Source organism: Ambystoma mexicanum, chromosome 4p, assembly GCF_040938575.1.
Source record: "Ambystoma mexicanum isolate Mex_15411 chromosome 4p, UKY_AmexF1_1, whole genome shotgun sequence".
NCBI classification, from domain to species: Eukaryota; Metazoa; Chordata; class Amphibia; order Caudata; family Ambystomatidae; genus Ambystoma; species Ambystoma mexicanum.
The window spans coordinates 123,605,182-123,620,089 of record NC_090927.1 but is presented as its reverse complement, the minus strand read 5'-3'; the positions used below and the strand labels follow the sequence as shown (position 1 = coordinate 123,620,089).

At 45.1% G+C, this 14,908-nt stretch overlaps 1 protein-coding gene across 10 annotated transcripts in view; it reads left to right on the top strand.

Moving 5' to 3' along the window:
- AGBL5 (AGBL carboxypeptidase 5) overlaps positions 1-14,908 on the top strand; it is a 1,732,162-nt gene that overhangs the window by 341,948 nt on the left and 1,375,306 nt on the right. The gene's annotated exons all lie outside the window — the stretch shown is intronic.

Below are 14,908 nucleotides of genomic sequence, written 5' to 3'. Positions count from 1 at the left end.
TTACGTTATGTAAAAGGAACATGGGGTAGGGCTTTGACGCAGCACGGGGAAAAGGGAGTAATAGAGGACATACACGAACTAGAGACGGACACCAGCTCATACATGGCTGAAGTGAACATTGTAACCTTAAACACCCAGGGTCTTAACTCACCAATGAAACGTCCCTCCATACTAAAACGCTTGAGGGATTTAAAAACATCAGTAGCATTTTTGCAAGAGACCCATTTATTACCCGTTGATGAAAAAAGAATGGCACACCGAGCATACCCAAAGCAATATTTTGCATCAAGTGTACAAGGGGGGATGGCGATCTTACTGGGAGCCTCACTCCTATTTAAGAAACATTTCTGTTACAAGGACCCAAAAGGGAGGTTCTTGGTTCTCAAAGGCACACTGGGAACACAGATGATTACCATGGTAGCGTTGTATGGCCCAAATGACAAACAGGACAGCTTCCTGAACACTGTTCTACAGAAAATAGGCAGCTGCTGTTAGGGACTGGTACTATTTGGAGGGGACTTTAACTGCGTTATGGACCCTAACCTATATGAGACTCTCCCTCCCCTCACCCCACAAATAATGACCTCCGAAATCGACAAGCCCTGGGGAAATTCTTGTGTGACCTGGATGTAATCCAAAACCTGGAGATTCTTTCATAACGACAAAGAATACACACATTATTCAGTGGTGCATAAGGGTTATTCATGTATAGACATGGTCCTAGGTTCGGCTACTGTAATATCCCAAGTAATAGACATCATTGGAATAAAATATTTATCAGACCATGCCCCAGTAATAGTACAAAACGAAGCACAACCTGACAGCAGCACGGGCAAAAAACACGAAGCTAGATGAGTTCATCTTAAAGGCCATTGCACTTGGAGCCCATATGGAAAAAACGATAACCGACTACTTCACCGAGAACGATACTGGAGAGGTAGACTGTAGGGTGGTATGGGATGCCAAAAAGGCAGTAATGAGGGGGAATTAATCTCGCAAGCAGCAGCATACGAGAAAGGTAGAGGAGTAACCCGAATAGAACTGGAAAAGGAAATACAAAGGGCAGAAACGCAACACAAGATCAATCACAGAGCTCACTACGAAAACCTGCAGAAACTGAGCGCCCAAATGGAGGCACACATAGCAGAACGCTCAGCACAGACCCTACTGAATACCAAACAGACCTACTATACACACGGAAGCAAAGCTAACCGGTTACTGGTGGCGAAACTAAGGAAGAATAACACCCGTAATCAAATCACACAGCTACAAGATGAGGGGGGAGGATGATAAACTGAGGATCATGGAAAGGTTTCACACAACTCTGTTAAAAAAAAGCGAAGTTAGATCTGATACTTCAAACAACCTATATTAGAAATGCGAATCTGCCACAGCTGACTGATGATAAAAGGCAGGCCCTGGAGAAGCCTATAACAGCGGAGGAAGTCAATGAGGCTATAGCTACGTTACCCACCAATAAAACACCAGGGCCAGATGGGTTTGGTAACTGCCTCTATAGGACCTTCAGAACGCAATTAATTCCACCCAGGGCGCGCCTATATAATAGAATTGGAGAGGAAGGGGTGGTAACAGAGGATATGGGCAGGTCGATCACAGTGCTGCTCTCCAAGCCAGGGAAGGATAAAACTGAATGCGCCAATTATCGTCCAATTTCCTTACTCAATAGCGATGCCAAAATATACGCAAAGATTCTGACAAAAAGGCTGGCAGTAGTATTACCAGGGATTATACACAAGGATCAGGCTGGATTTATCTTGGGCAGATGCACACAGGACAACATTAGAAGGGCTATAGACCTGACGGACCTGGGCACAAGAACAGAACAAATTCTTGATAGTGGCAATAGATGCGAGACGAGCATTCGATAGCCTAGACTGGGGTTTTCTAGAACGAGTACTAGGAAAATTCGGATGTGGACCTGCATTTAGATGAATGGTACTGGCTAATTTCCAACTGCCATCCAGAAGATTTATGGTGAATGGGAAACTCACAGAACATATAGACATCCAGAGGGGGACGCGTCGGGGCTGGCCACTATCGTCCCTAATTTTCGACATGGCAATGGAACCATTCGCAGCTACAATTTGACAGGATCCTGAAATTCTGGGGATAGAAACTAAAGAGGGGACACATAAACTAGCACTCTATGCGGATGATATCCTGTTATTCTTGAGAGATACAAAACAGACCCTGCCAAACGCGATGAATAGTTTACAGGAATTTGCAGTGTCTCGGGGTTCAAGATCAACTTCTATAAATCTAAAGCCCTCAATAAAACGGATAATCGGAGCGAAATTCACAAACTAGCAGGGGTCACACACTGTCATGGGAAGAGCAAGAATTGGAAAATTTGGGGCTAAGACTAACAAAAAAGTATGATACACTGTACGGGGCAAACATCCCCCAGCTCTGGAAAGCGCTCAGAGAAGATCTACATAGATGCGATGCACAAGACCTTTCATGGTTCGCCAGAATAACTGCGGTTAAAATGATGATTATACCTAGACTGCTATATGTTGCTAATTCCCTGCCTGTAAACATAGCGGCCAAAATGATAAAAGCCCTAAAGATGAGATCATAGCTTTTTTCGGGCATAAAAAGAAACCTTGGATTCAGAGGTCGCTACTTCTCCGACGACTGTGGACAGGATGACTGGGAGCCCACATCGCACCCATGCTACTTTGGTCAAATCCAGACATGCATAAAGGTTGGAGTAAGCTAGAACAGGAAGTAACCACTATCCTTTAGGTGCATTATATCCTATACACACTCGGAACAGAGCAGCGTGGGGCCAACTACTGAAGGCAACAAGGGAATCGCTGCAACAATGGGATTTAGCATTGAAATGGGGGGAAAACCACCCCAGGATTAGGTCAACACAGCCGATGTGCCATAATGCAGGCTTCTCCCCCGTAATAAAGGCAGCCTACCTGGAAAAATGGGAGGGACGTGATGCCTTGAAACTAGAAGACTTCTACCAAGATGGCAACCTACTCCTCTTCGAGGAGTGCAAGCGCAAATTCCACATAGGGGAGGGAGAGAGGTACAAATCAGACACTGGATTTCTGAGGGAGGTGAAGAAAGCGGGCACACGAACACTGGAGGGCTGGAACTGAATATGCACAAAGGGGTACCCACAAAAGAGATCTTGAGGATGTATAGGTTTCTAGACAAAACGCAATACACCGAAGCACCATACTTGACTTTACATGGGTAAAGGCTTGGGAGTCGGCATCACGGAAGAAGAGTGGGGGCAGATTTGGTGGGCCCAAAAATCGTCCAAATGTACAGCCATAAAAGAGTCGGCCTATAAAATCTGTCACAGATGGTGTCTTACACTCCAAAGGCTCAATGTGATGAATAAAGACCACTCACCTTTATGCTGGAGGCAATGTGGGGAAATGGGAACACTGGAACACATGTGGTGGGCATGCCCGAAATCCAAAATATTTTGGAAAGAAATCTTAGCTTGTATCAAAAAGATCACAGGGGCACAGTCACCTGATTCGCAAGTGGTAATAGTTCTGGGGGAAGAAGTGGACGGGGTATATGCAGCACCAGGAGGAAACACAGCACTCCTTACTCATCTACTAACGGCATGACCTTAGCCCAAAGTTGGAAACTACCTTAAGATCCGTTGCTTGCTGGTGCGTCAAGATCTGGGGGGTACTGGCAATGGAGAAGGTGTGCGCTCTTAAGGCGGGGACTTATCAGAAATGTCTAAAGACACAGCTTCCGTTCCATGAGTATGTTGGAGATTGACACATCACTTTCACAAACCGCAAATTCTCAGAAACATAAATTTACTTTGAATTTACGGTGAAATGTTCCTAAGCAACATGGATAAAAGAACTCGAGACCGTCGGTCAAGAAAATAAATTTCAACCATGCTCGCTAACTAGTCATCTCCCAAAGGGGAAAGTGGGTGGAGGGAGGGTTAGGGATTATTTTATTTATGTTGATAATGTTTGGTGAGTCACTGTTGGACTTGCGGTTTGTTAGAATGGAAAAAGGCAAAATTCAGTGCACCAAAGAAGGACACTACTGAAGAGCGCTCGAAATGTACATAGGCCAGGACTCGATGTTATGCCAATTAATATAAGAGCAAACGTGTACACTGACTGTTGATGCATTGATTATATAACTAAAGATTGTAAAAAAAGAAAATGCAGTTTAGACAGTGGACTCGATATCCACTAGGTGTGAACACTTATTCGTTTGTGCAGGGTGACGCAATTACAGGCAATTACGATAGCTCAGTGCTGTTTAGGACCTTTAAAGCAAATTCACATTGCAAATCATGCATTATAGAGAAACAAATATCTGTCTGCCAAGAGCTGTGGGATGTATAGTGAGGACATTTATATGTTTGGTCTGAATCACTTTGTCAATTTCATAATGATATATAGTTGCCATAGAACAGTGAAGTATAAGATGGGTACAATTGGAGGTTTCAGTAGCATTCAATTAAGCAATTGAACAGTAGTCATTTTGAAGGCAAAGTTGATGTATAGCTCTCGTAGTGTGAGGTCACTATCGTCAAAGGGGTGGGGCCTGCCAAGCACTTGCAATTGCTATAGCGCGTTTGTGGATTAGTTCGTTCAGAATTGGGGCTATGATAGCTCCGTGGATGGTTGGCCTGAGTCTTCGGCTCCGACCTTAGTTCGGGTGAGGGAGTTAGTGGTGCAGCGCTGGTTGTATTGACACATGGGGACTGTAGTCATGCCTGGTGTGGCTGCTGCTGACCTAGTTGATCAGCTCCATAGGGTGACTTACTTGAGATCTATTGTAGGTATGCTGGTCATAGGGGCTGGCTCGACAAGGGTGTTACCCGCACGTTAATGGGGTAGCAATCCGACTAGGTTGGTAATGAGCTCCTCCATGCTCCGACAGGAGCCTTTGTTGTAGGGCCTTCGTGGGAGGGTCGGCTTTCGCCTGCTGGCATTCTTAGATTGGATGATAAAGGTGTGGGCAACCAATGTAAACCCTGCAGCTACAGCTAGTGGGTAACTTGGGTGAGGAAATCAAGTAGTGGCTATTTATAAGCATGGAAGTTTGGGATGTTGCTTGTCGGGCCTCGTGGTTGGAGTGGAGCACGAGGGTGAAGGGCTTTGATTGCACCACAAATAGTATCCAACGGCAGATGATAAACAGTGACTGAATAGTAGAGGCCATTTCTGCATTTTGCCGAAATTAAACGCAATATGCAGATAAATTGCACTGAGGGTGAATAAGGACCAGCAAGGCTTACTTCTCGGTTGCAGTGTATGCATTCTGCTCCAGCAGCGCGCAGCGGCATCAGGAGGATTCCTGTAGGGGATCTCGAGCTGAATAGGTGAATCCTTTGCAGAGGATTGTGTCGTTGTAAAGAATTTATAATAGGAGACCAGTCATATGTTACTTGACAGCTCAGTCTCCCTGGGGAAACTTTTATTAATCGCATTTTGTGACACCAACGGCACATGTATTTTCAAAGGTTCACAGGAGTTATGCTCTGGTCTGCCATCTCCGCCCCAAATAAGTCCCTGGAGTGCATTGCGGCCAATCATCGGACAACGAGTACCCCATATTAAGCAAACATTCAGCCTCAGCAACAACTAAGTTATACGTTTAGAATGAAAACTGATTTTAAACGAGTCAACATGCCTAAAAACCATGAAGTAAATTCTAGCAATGTCCTTTGAATAGAGTAATTTTAGGCTGGCTATTTGACCACATAATGCTAGAATGTATTGGCAATTCAAAGGAAAGTACTCATTGACACTAAAAGTACCAGTCCAACATAAGTAGCTCAGTTGTTTTCCCTTGATCAACACCGAGCCCAACGTCTCAGGCACTTGGGTATTCTCAGAGACCTCTTCCTTCACAGGTAATCTAAATGTGTAGCCCCCCAATAGACCCTTGGAAATCTGCTTTGCAATTTTGGGGAGCCGCCCGAACCAATAGGTTGCAAAACAATATTCCTCCCCCTCCTCCATAGGTAAGAAACCAGGAGATCCCAAGGTCACTTGCGGGTGAACATTACTACTGGCTCAAAAGGTTTAGCGCTAGGCTGCAGTTTCAACAGACAGGATTAATAGAGACATGAGGATGAAGTGCTCTTTGATTGTCACCGCCCAGAATCGTATCTTGAAGCAGAGAGCCCCCTTGCCCCAGCAAATAGGTCCTCCTCGTTGGATTTAATGGAATAAATAGTCAAAGAAGAAACATTTAGGCCCCTGTCAATTGGTTCTGCCGTTTTAGGTTTAAGATGGGCAGTAATCAATGACTTTTTATTTGTCTCACGTTCAGTAGAAGGCAGCTGAGCAGAAGTTTCAGCCTGCATCTGTAAGCGAGCCTTACCAATCTTGCAGTTATCAACCACCTTAAGTTGAAACCTTTGGACGGGAGGCAGGACCCCATCTGAGAGCTGAGTTATCATTAAATATCTGTGTGTGCCTTAATTGAGCGCAAACATGTAAGAGACCTTTGTAGCAAGGTAGATTGTTTACCATTCTTGGCTTTCTTTTTCTTTCTAGGGCTGTCTTCCACAGGTGCTGCAGACTCACCATCAGCAGCCACTTTGGGAGAAGGTACTAACCCACCATCATCCTCCACAAGCGGATAAGAGGGATGATTATTTGATGCTGGCAAGGCCTGAGAGTCAGTATCTGTTTTGCGAACTGCTCTGTATAACCGCAGCCACCACCTCATCTGGTGTGCTACACTCACACCCCTTTACCGGTTAATTCGCTCCTATCCCAAGAGGAAAACCTATGGCGTTGAGTCCAATCTGTAAAAGTAGCTAACCTTACCAGGAAAACTGTGTTTGAACACTTTGCTACTACACTTTTAAATCAGACATTTGATAGACCTATGGTCGAATCATAGGACTGGGTTTGAAAATTAAGATTGGATAGGCCAGAGCTAAAAGCAGTTCCTAGGTATTCAGCATTAACCAGTGACTAGGAGCTATCGGTGGGGAAACAAGGAGCTAGTATATAGTGTTCCACAAATCTAGCTTCCAGATAAAATGCAAGTAGATCCATCTGTCCATTATGTATGGCCCATATGCTTTAAATGCTGTATACTTGTGTCCTAACGTTTATTTAAACTATCCCAAATGCACATAGGTGTGTTTGTTCAGCATCAGTTGGCTTGGGGGGACACAATTAGCTACTGGCAGCTGTTGGTTTCAAGCTAACCAGACTCTTCTAGGCTACAAGCAGGAACTAAATAGCTCCCAGCCCCCTCCATTTCGAACCCTTGAAGTGCTCTTTTTGGTGGCCTGCCGAAGATTAGTGCGCTCTAGCAAACGCGGACATTGAGAAGAGTTTGGTTGGACCTAGTGCTATTGAGTGCCTTTTAACTTACAAGGCTTGCAAAGTGTACCCTTTCTCTTGCTCCCTCTAAGAACAGTACAGGGCTTTGCTAACTGAATACCTATAATGGGGTGTAGCCCATTTGGTGTTACCAAACTGAATGTATAGCTTGCCTTTCTTGCCTTAGTAGAGTGTTTAACTTTAGCGTAAGCATTGCTGCTCTTCCATAATACCATCGAGGGTTTGGTTAGACTTAAGTGCAAACCTTGTTGTACCAATAAGTTGGCTTCCTAGAACACCTCACGGGGGGTTCTGAAAAACCCTCTCAACTGGGATCAAGTGGACAAACACAGTAGGCGCTCCATTGTTGTGGGGTGGAGTGATGCAAGAAATTCTTATAGCCCACAGGAGCATCTGGAGCAGCAGCCAGTCAGTATGGGAGCCTGAGGGACACCCACAAAGTGCCAGCCAGTGCTCAATGCTCACTCTTTCTGGTGGAGACGAACTGTGAACAGAGGAGATGCAAAACAATGCAGTTCCTGGACCCTTGCAGACCCTGGACAATGGGACCAACTGTGGGACCAGAGTCTGAGGACCTAGGGGTGGGGAGTACTCACAGTAATGGCTGTGCTAAAATGGCCCTTTTGGGGTCTCTGGAGTGTCTTGAACCCACAACCCAGCTCACACCTTTTTTTTATTTTTTTTAAACAATTTCATTGATTTTATTCAAACAACAAATAAACCCAACTCGAGTTACAGTGGTTACATATCTTGCTCATAAATATACATACATTACTTTTTCGCCCACTGTATTTCACGTCCCACCCCCCTCCCAAGCCTACTTTCTCCCATTGTTAGTCTCCACCTCTTGTGATGGGGAGACCTCTCCCGCCATGCTTTATTGAATCATCATCACTTGGTCCATCATACGTGGGCCCAAATAGCTCTGCTATTAGCGGTCTCCAACCCTCTAGGGCTCCGGCTTCACCCTCTATGTCCCCTTTGCACGCTTCCTGCCATGCCACTGTTTCTGCCTCCGCCCACTTCTGCAAGTCCCTCCACCACGTCTCCACTTTGGGCTTGTGGCACGCTTTCCATCCCATTGCAATCCTTCTCTTCGCCAATACATATGCCAGATCTTTCAATTTGCTCACATGTTTAAGCTTCCGCGGTCTGGGGAACCCTCCCAACAAACAAGCCCACGCTGTATCCACCTTCATGCGGATTCCCTTGTCTTCCATTTTCTGTGCTATATCCAATATTTCGCTATCTGTGGACATGCCCAGAACATATGCACCATTCCTGCGTTTTCCTCATTGCATTTGGGACACACCTGGCTTCCAGCATTCTTAAATTTAGCTACCTTCAGTGGCGTCAGATATGCTCTGTGCGTTATATACAACTGTATTTGTTGCAGCCTAGCATTTCTCAACACTTTGTTATGATACCCCTGAGCCCTTTCTCACATCCCGTCACTCATCACATCTCCTACTTCCTCCTCCCAGGCCAGTCTAAGTGGCACCACCTCCTTGCCCACTTGAGTCATCATTATCTCGTACACTCTAGACGTTTCATGCCCACCTTCTGGTATATCATATATCACATCTAGTGTGGTGTCCGATTCCTCTGCAAGTTCCACTTCGGACCAGGTATCTTTAATTCGTTGCACCATCCTATGGTATGTAATATATTGCCCAGTGCTCAACCCCGTTTGCTCCACCAGCTCCTCAAATTCCAGTATTTTCCCCTCTTGCCACACATCCCCCAATGTTGCTATTCCTACCGGTTCCCAATACTTCCTAATCATTAACCTAAGTTGCTCTTCTTTTCCCGTCATTGTAACCAGTGTGATTTGCGGAGAGCACAGGGCCGGCTTGTCCAACCGGCACGCCCTCTGCCCCATCCCCCACCCAAGACCCAACATCCCCGGGCGGCCTCTTAGCTCCCGCTTGGGTAACCATATCATTTCTCTCAAAAAGGATGGGGAATCTGCAATCTCCTTGATGCAGCTTATGCTCTAAGGTCGACTCCGCAGAGAGCCATTTGGCTACATGTTGCAACTGGCTCGCTACATAATATACTTCCCAGTTAGGTAATTTTATGCCTCCTTTCTCGTGTGGGTTTTGGAGTTTCCATAGGGCTACCCTGTTCCTCATCCCGTACCATAGGAATTCCCTGCATATGCTATCCAGCTTAGTAAAGAATTGCCGGGGTATGGAGTATGGGATGTTCATGAAGCAATGCAACAGTCTGGGCAATGCCACCATCTTGAGCATCGCCCCCCGTCCCATCATTTCCAAGGTGGAGTTTCGCCCAGAACTTCATGCTGTTTTCCAGTTTCCGAACCGTACTTTCTGTATTATGCCTATGTTCGGCTTCTACTGTATGATATATACCTATCCCAAGATACCTAAAGGTTGTGGTCTCCCACGGTATCTGGAGTACCGGCAAATTCTCCGCCAAGAGCTCTCTATATCTGCCCAGCGGAAACACACAGGATTTACTTGGGTTCACGGCTATACCTGAGTTCAGCAAACCTATTACCACTTCTAATACATATTGCAGATTTTCCTTTGGGTAGCGCAAATACAATAACATATCGTCTGCATATAGAGAAATTAAGTGTGATGTTTCCCCAGCTGCAATGCCTATTGCGTCATATTGCTGCCTTAGATAAATCGCCAGAGGTTCCAAAGCCAGAATATACAACATGGGGGGGGATCAGGGGCATCCCTGTCTGGTCCCTCTACCAAGTTGCCACCTTTCAGAAATCACAATTCCTGTCTTCACTCTCGCTAATGGCTCGCTATATAGAAGTTCTACCCAGTGAAGATATCCTGGTCCCATACCATAGCTGGCTAGGGCCGCCTTCAGCCAGGGCCACCTGACCGAGTCAAATGCCCTGATCGCATCCAGCGACACTATCGCCATTTCCCTTGATCGCATCCAGCGACACTATCGCCATTTCGCTAGTGTTCCTTTAAGTATGTTCAAACACTTGGTGGAGTCGCCTCAAATTATTCGAAATATTCCTATTTGGGACATATCCTGTTTGATCAGAGTGAATTAATTTGGTTCTGACCTTTTTCAATCTGTTTGCTAACACCGCTGTTAAGATCTTACTATCTTGGTTTAACATCGATAGGGGTCTATAGGAACCACAGTCACTACCAGGCCCGTCAGGCTTGGGGAGTGGTATAATAACCGCTTCGCGCAGTGATTCCAGTAGTCTCCCAACTTCATATGCTTCGTTGAGCATTTCCAGCAGTGGGGGGAGAATCTCTGCTTTATATGCCTTATAAAATTCACTCGGGAGTCTGTCAGTTCCTGGGGTTTTACACGTGGGCAGCTGCCTCACCACTTCTTCGAACTCTTCTAGAGTGATCGGGGCATCTAGCTCCTCCCTCTCTTCTACACTAATTTGGGGTAGCCCAAGATCTTCCAATATGTCTCCTATTTCCCCCCTCTTGCCTCCTGTCTCGTATCCGTACAAGCGTCTATAATAGTCTACAAATTCTTGGTTAACCCCCTCCTGCGTATCCACTACATCGCCATTATCTCTCACCATTGTTTTGATTGGGGGCCTAGAAGTCTCGTTTTTGTAAAGCCATGCAAGGAGTCTTCCTGGTTTGTCGCCTCCAGCATGTTGTCTTTCTATGTATTTTTTATAATTAAGATTGCATAATCTCTCCCAATATCCTGCACATTTCTGCTGCAGGCCCAGAGCCTTTTCTATATCTGCCTTAGTGTTACTGCCCCGTTCCAATACCCTCTCCAATTCCTTCTCAGAGTCCTGTAATTCGGTCAGAATCCCATCCTGCAGTCCTTTAGACTTGGCTATGGCAATTCCTCTCACTACCACTTTAAAGACTTCCCAGAGTGTGCCCGCTGTCTTTACACTGCCAGTATTTATCTCGAAATAACTTATTATTTCCTCTCGCATATCCTCCCTAAATACGCTGTCTTTAAGAGCTTCTGCACGCAATCGCTATGTGGGTATCCTTCCCCTAGGGGGTCGGTATTGGCATGTTAGCAACAGTGGCGAGTGGTCTGAGAGGACTCTAGCTTTGTATTCCGCCTGCGGTATTTCGGTCAGCAACTCCTGCCTGAAAAATATATAGTCCAATCTTGTATGTAGGCCCTGTGGGGCCGTGTAATGTGAATAGTGTCTATCCTGCGGATGGCATTTTCTCCATGCACCTGTAAGCCCAAACTCTGCCAATAGTGCATGTAGTGCCTTTGCAGCCGGGGTGGGTCTAACTATTTTAGTGTCTGATCTATCGATGGTGGGGTTCAACACACAGTTGAAGTCTCCCCCCCACAATATGCCCCCCCCCCCCACGCTGCCACTGAGTTTACTATACAGGGTCCTAAAATATGGAGCTGTATCTTGGTTAGGAGCATAAGTATTCACAATGCAGATCTCTGTTTTCCACCATCCCTCTCATAATCACCATCCTACCATCCGCCTCTACCTGCGAGCTCAGCAACTGAAACGGAACATGCGGGGCTACCCATGTGATTACCCCTCTTGCATAGGCGGAGTATGTTGCCCCCACCATTGTCCCTCTCCATTTTTTCCGTATCACTTCTAGTTTGTCTTTCGTTAAATGAGTTTTTTTTTTTTTAATTTGATTTCTATTTCAGGTGAACCTATAATTTTATCAAAGGAAGTCTTGAGAATTTGTTTTTGAATAGTTTTTCTTTTCAGGTTCTTCTAAAAAGGTTTTCCAGGTTCTTTCTAAAAAGGCTTTCCACAGATCAAGAACTAGGTGAGTAGTGCGGGATGCGACAGCCACAAAAGAGGTCGTCGCGCGATTTGGCCAATAAGCTCGCTGCATGAAAGTTGCCTCATTTAAAGGATGGTCTCGTTGATCTGTGTGAAAGCCAGTTCGGCAAGGGTCGCCATGGCCACCGTCCACCGTGTGGATTCTCCGGAGATTAATCTTTTCCACATATCGTCTTCCTGGGCCAACAGGGGGTTCATAATCAGTGGTAACAGATAAATGATTCTGTTTTGTTTGGTGCAGGGACACGTTAGCACCAGGTGCCTGAGCGTTTCCACGCTCTCCGTGTGTTTACATAGTCGGCAGGTTTGGTTTTCCGCCATGCCTCGAATGGCGAGTATTTCTTTTGTCTGCAGTATGTTGAGTCTCGCTTTCATGAACAGCAGTCTTTTTTTCTTTTCTGGAAATTTGCTGACATACTTGATTGGCACTTTCAGTTTGTTGAACGTGGGCAGAAGGTGTTGTAATAGTTTGTCAGCTGCTGCCTGCAACGTCATGATCCAGTCCCTTTCTTCGAGTTTGCGTTTGATTTTATCCGGATTTTCTTTTAGATCTGTTTCTGTACATGATATATCCGATAAACTTTCTTCTCTGATTTTGGCCCATTTTTTGAAGGCGGCGCAGTTACCGTACTCCAGTTCTTCTTTGATCGAAGCGTATATTGGCAGGTAGTCGGCTAAGATGATTTTTCTGAATAGTCTCATTGCACTGAACTCAGCTATCGATGCCAATGATAGCAGTCCCAGCTCTCTTCTGATAGCCGCAATTGCCGTTGATTTAGGTAGCCCTAAAGCGGCTTTCCAGATCATACCTCCTATTTTATTCAAAATCATTTGAGGCATGCTAAGTGAGGCCTCTGTTCCAAAGATTAGCGTTGGCACAACTTTCGATTTGTAAAAATGAATTGCTGGGCTTAGCGAAAATTTGCCAAATTTCCTATCCAGTGTTCTCATTTGCGCTGCCAGTCTCTTCGCTTTGTCCCAGATTGCTGCTTGCATTGCCTGATCAGTTTTTGAGTTGTCTAGTTCGAACCCTAGATATCTGATCTCTTTGACTTTTTCAATTTTGATGTCATCTAAGTGCCATGACTCTGCTCTTGTTGGTTTTTTCGATTTTTTTTTTTTTTTTTTTTTTTTTTTTTTTTTTTCTCAAGTGTCATGATTTTTGTTTTATTTTTGTTAATCTCTAGATGATTTGTCGCAATGTATTCTGTAAGATTTGTTAGTTTCCTTTGCAGTCCCACCTTAGTCTGGTCGATCAAAATTACGTCATCAGCGTATAGTAGGCGGGGATGGTGGTTTTCCCTATTTTTGGCGGAAATGTTCTGATGTTTTCTTCAGCATATTGCAGGTCACCAAGAAAGGCGATAAAGAGCGCTGGCGCAAACGGGCAGCCCTGTTTTGCTCCTCTTTTTACCTGGATTTCGTCCGATAAGGTGCCCTCTTGATTAAGCTTCACTCTTACAAGTTGTGTGCGAGTGTAGTGCGATTAGAGGGTCGAGCACTGATTTGGGACAATCCCAGGCTTCCAATTTTTTCCATAACAGGTTTCTATCTATTTTGTCAAAAGTTTTGACAGGTCAACAAACGCCAGATGGATCTTGGGTGCTCCTTCTTTTACTTTGGCTTTTAAGATGTTAATTATCAAGGTGTTAATAGTTGTTGATCCATTTTTTTGGAATCCGGTTTGCAGGGTGTCTTTACACTTTGCTGATTTTTCCCAAATCCTCCACTGGTCCAGAATGATCGAAGAGAAGATCTTTCCCATAATGTCTAGTAATGCGATTGGTCTATAGTTTACTGGGTCTTCCCGACAACCCTTCTTATGAATCGGGACGATAACTGCTTTTAGCCAGGACTCTGGGATTTGTTGCGTTCTTTCGCATTCCTCGAAGATCCTTCCAATCAGTTCTGCCCATTCTTTTGGGAATTGCTTGAGGGTGGTGTTTGTTAATCCATCTGGACCTGGAGCTCTAGATGATTTCAATTTTCTGATTTTTAATTCGATAACTTCCGGGTTTGAGGTGGATACCCAGGTCGTGATTGCAGTTGTTTTAGTCTGTTCTACTGATTCCTTGGGCTCTTCAAACTCCCTTGATAGGTACTCGATCCATTTCGCTTCTGGGACAGCATTTATCGGAGCTGAGTTCGATGTAAGGCTGCTTTTTTTGATTAATGACCAGAAGTTGCTAGATTTGTTTGTTGCCAGTGTTCTCAGCATTTCTTCAGCGTCTAGTTGGTATTGCGCTGCTCTAGTTTCTTTCCGCCAATTTGCGTATCTTTTTACTTCAGTTTTCCACTCCCGCCAGTCTTGTTCTTTTTTTGTTTTTTGCCCTTCTTTTTAGTTTGCGCCCTAGTTTTCTTTGTTATACCAGCTCTTTGTTATATGCGTGGGCAGTGTGTGGTTGGGGCGTCCTTCTGGCTCCTGCCGGTTTCTTGTATGGCAGCAGCAGAGCGAGATAATTTGGTCTCTTTATTCTTGCTTAGTTGGTTAGCTGATGTTTTTTCCTCCCAGACCGATTTCATTTGTTTGAGGTTTGCTTCCGTTCGACATAGCCATGTTTGCTGGGCGTTCGTTCCCACCGTGGCCGAGTAGACCGGTTTCTTTGGTTTCCACCCATGCCAAGTGCATGTGAGTAGGTTGTGGTCGCTATTAGCCGTTTTTATGACTTCAAATCTTGTTATGTTTGTTGCTATGGCCGCAGAGATGAAGATGTAATCTAACGTCGCTTTAGAGGCACCTCGTTCCCAAGTTGGAATGTTCAATTGGCTGGGGAATAGGGCAGCTGTATTTTGTAGG